The sequence below is a fragment of the Arachis hypogaea genome, chromosome 2 (assembly GCF_003086295.3).
Source record: "Arachis hypogaea cultivar Tifrunner chromosome 2, arahy.Tifrunner.gnm2.J5K5, whole genome shotgun sequence".
Taxonomy (NCBI): domain Eukaryota; kingdom Viridiplantae; phylum Streptophyta; class Magnoliopsida; order Fabales; family Fabaceae; genus Arachis; species Arachis hypogaea.
In genome coordinates this window covers 78,625,142-78,629,290 of record NC_092037.1, presented here as the reverse complement: position 1 = coordinate 78,629,290, position 4,149 = coordinate 78,625,142, and the positions used below count along the sequence as shown (strand labels likewise).

Sequence of the window (4,149 nt, the reverse complement as noted above, 5' to 3'; positions counted from 1 at the left end):
TTTTGTTCAGAGTTCTCTGTCTGTTGCTGAGAAGATGATGGATATGGCTTACTATTATTCAGCCTATTGCGTCCACCATTGTTAAAACCTTGTTGAGGTTTTTGTTGATCCTTCCAGGAGAAATTTGGATGATTTCTCCATGATGGATTATAGGTGTTTCCATAAGGTTCACCTAAGTAATTAACCTCTGCCATGGCAGGGTTCTCAGGATCATAAGCTTCTTCAGAAGCTACCTCTCTAGTACTGTTGGATGCATGTTGCAATCCATTCAGATTTTGAGAGATCATGTTGACCTGTTGAGTCAACACTTTGTTCTGAGCCAGTATGGCATCCAGAGCATCAATTTCAAGAACTCCCTTCTTCTGAGGGACCCCATTATTCACGGAATTCCTCTCAGAGGTGTACATGAACTGGTTGTTAGCAACCATGTCAATGAGTTCTTGAGCCTCTTCAGGCGTTTTCTTCAGGTGAATAGATCCACCTGCAGAATGGTCCAGTGACATTTTCGAAAATTCAGAGAGACCATAATAGAATATATCTAATAGGGTCCATTCTGAAAACATGTCAGATGGACATCTCTTGGTCAGCTGCTTGTATCTTTCCCAAGCTTCATAGAGGGATTCACCATCTTTTTGTTTGAAAGTTTGAACATCCACTCTCAGCTTGCTCAGCTTTTGAGGAGGAAAGAATTTATCTAAGAAGGCAGTGACCAGCTTATCCCAGGAGTCCAGGCTATCCTTAGGTTGTGAATCCAACCATATTCTAGCTCTGTCTCTTACAGCAAAAGGGAAAAGCATGAGTCTGTAGACTTCAGGATTAACTCCATTCGTCTTTACAGTATCACAGACCTGCAAGAACTCAGTTAAGAACTGATAAGGATCTTCAGATGGAAGTCCATAAAACTTGCAGTTTTGTTGCATTAATGCAACTAGTTGAGGCTTAAGCTCAAAGTTATTGGCTCCAATGGCAAGAATGGAGATGCTTCTTCCATCAAATTTGGATGTTGGCTTTGTGAAGTCACCAAGCATTCTCCTTGCATTATTATTATTATTTTCGGCCATCTCTTCCTCTTGTTCGAAATTTTCTAAAAGGTTGCCTCTGGATTGTTGTAATTTAGCTTTTCTTAATTTTCTCTTCAGAGTCCTTTCAGGTTCTGGATCAGCTTCAACAAGAGTGCCTTTATCCTTGTTCCTGCTCATAAGAAAGAGAAGAAAACAAGAAAGGAAAAAGGAATCCTCTATGTCACAGTATAGAGATTCCCTTATGTTAGTAGAAGAAGAAAGGGGTAGAAGAAAGAAGAAGAGGATTCGGATTTTTGGATGAAGAGAGGTGAAGAGGAGTGTTAGTAATTGAACAATTAAATAGAAGAAGATAAGAGAAGAGAGATAAGAATTCGAAAATAATTTTAAAAAGGGGTTAGTGATTTTCGAAAATTAGAGATAAATGTGATTAAAATTTGAAACAATTAATTAATTAAAAAGAAATTTTGAAAAAGGGATGAGGTATTTTCGAAAATAGAAGAGGGAAAAGTAGTTAGGTGGTTTTGAAAAAGATAAGAAACAAACAAAAAGTTAGTTAGTTGATTGAAAAAGATTTGAAATCAAATTTTGAAAAAGATAAGAAGATAAGAAAAAGATAAGATATTTTGAAATCAAATTTTGAAAAAGATAAAATTTTTGAAAAAGATAAGATAAAAGATAAAAAGATATATTTGAAAAAGATATTTTGAAAAAGATTTAATTTTAAAATTGACTTAACTAACAAGAAACTACAAGATAAGATTCTAGAACTTGAAGATTGAACCTTTCTTAACAAGAAAGTAACAAACTTCAAATTTTTTGAACCAATCACATTAATTGTTAGCTAATTTTCGAAAATTTGATAAAAAGATAAGAAAAAGATTTTGAAAATATTTTGAAAAATATTTTTGAAATTTTCGAAAATGCTAAAAAAAAATGAAAAAGATATGATTTTTGAAAAAGATTTTGAAAAGATAAGATTTTTAAAATTGAAATTTTGACTTGACTTGTAAGAAACAACTAATTTTTAAAAATTTTTTGACCAAGTCAACCCAAAATTTCGAAATTTTAGAGGAAAATAAGGAAAAGACATTTTTGAAATCAAATTTTGAATGAAAAACACAAAAATGACCCAAAACATGAAAATTTTGGATCAAGACACAAGATGCATGCATGAATGCTATGAATGTCAAGATGAACACCAAGAACACTTTGAAGATCATGATGAACATCAAGAACATAATTTTGAAAAATTTTTGATGCAAAGAAAACATGCAAGACACCAAACTTAGAAATTTTTAATGCATGAAAAATATGAATGCAAAAATGCACATGAAAAACAACAAAAGACACAAAACAAGAAATCATCAAGATCAAACAAGAAGACTTGTCAAGAACAACTTGAAGATCATGAAGAACACTATGAATGCATGAGATTTTCGAAAAATGCAAGAAAAATTTTAAAAACATGCAATTGACACCAAACTTAAAAATTAACACAAGACTCAAACAAGAAACACAAAATATTTTTGATTTTTATGATTTTCTAATTTTTTTGTATTTTTATTAATTTTTTTTCGAAAATATAGTTTGGAAAAACGAAAAATAAAAAGAAAAATTTTGAAAAAGATTTTTGAAAAGAAAATTACCTAATCTGAGCAACAAGATGAACCGTCAATTGTCCATACTCGAACAATCCCCGGCAACGGCGCCAAAAACTTGGTGTTGTTGCCGGATCAACTTGGTGCTGTGGTTGCACGTAATTGTAATTCAAACACTCCCCGGCAACGGCGCCAAAAACTTGGTGGACGAAATTGTGATCACTTGTTATGTATTTATAAAGGATGTATACTCTGAGGGCATTGTTTATTTTCTTCACAATCTCGTTCAACTAACCAGCAAGTGTACTGGGTCGTCCAAGTAATAACCTTACGTGAGTAAGGGTCGAATCCACAGAGATTGTTGGTATGAAGCAAGCTATGGTCACCTTGCAAATCTCAGTCAGGCAGAAAAAAGAGGAATTGTAATTATAATAAATAAAAAGGAATAATAAAAGGGATAGAACACTTATGCAGATTCATTGGTGGGAATTTCAGATAAGCGGATGGAGATGCTGTAGAGCTCTTGGACGCCTGCTCTCCTACTCCTTCTACTCAATCCTTCTTACTCCTTTCCATGGCAAGCTTTGTATAGGGGTTCACCATCAACTGTGGCTACTTTCATTCCTCACGGGGAAATAACCTGTGCGGCTGTCACTCGCACAGCTAACCAGTCTGGAGGCATCACCCATGGCTGATGGCTACATCCCATCCTCGCAGTGAAAACTATGCAACGCACTCTGTCACAGTACGGCTAATCACCGGTTGGTTCCCGCTCCTACTGGAATAGAATCCCTCTTTTGCGTCTGTCACCAACGCCCAGCAGGTTAAAGTTTGAAGCACGTCACGGTCATTCATGATCGGAATCCTACTCGGAACACCACAGACAAGGTTGGACTTTCCGGATCCAGATGAATGCCGCCAACTATCTAACTTATACCACGAAGATTCTGTTGGGGAATCTAAGAGATACGCATTCAAGCTCTGTTGCATGTAGAACGGACATGGTTGTCAATCACGCACATTCATAAGTGAGAATGATAATGACGGTAATCTGACTCATCACATTCATCATGTTCTTGGGTACGAATGAATATCTTGGAATAAGAATAAAAGAGAATTGAATAAAAGAAGATAGAATTTCATTAATACTTGAGGTACAGCAGAGCTCCACACCCTTAATCTATGGTGTGCAGAAACTCCACCGTTGAAAATACATAAGCAAAGAGTTCAGGCATGGCCGAATGGCCAGCCCTCTCCATGATCAAGTGACCAATAATGAAAGACTTAAAGTGGTCAAAAGATGTCTAATACAATAGATAAATGTCCTATATATACTAGACTAGCTTCTAGGGTTTACATGAGTAAGTAATTGATGCATAAATCCACTTCCGGGGCCCACTTGGTGTGTGCTTGGGCTGAGCTTGATGAATTCACGTGTAGAGGCATTTCTTGGCGTCAAACTTCAGGTTATGACGTGTTTTGGGCGTTCAACTCCGGATCATGACGTTTTTCTGGCGTTTTACTCCAGA

The 4,149-nt window shown here is 35.9% G+C and overlaps 1 non-coding gene across 1 annotated transcript; it reads left to right on the top strand.

Annotated features, from left to right (window-relative positions):
- Positions 1-561: 561 nt before the first annotated feature.
- Positions 562-665, top strand: LOC112765175 (small nucleolar RNA R71). Its single transcript, XR_003183545.1, has one exon. It is a non-coding gene; the product is annotated as a small nucleolar RNA R71 (small nucleolar RNA).
- The last annotated feature ends 3,484 nt before the right edge of the window (positions 666-4,149 follow it).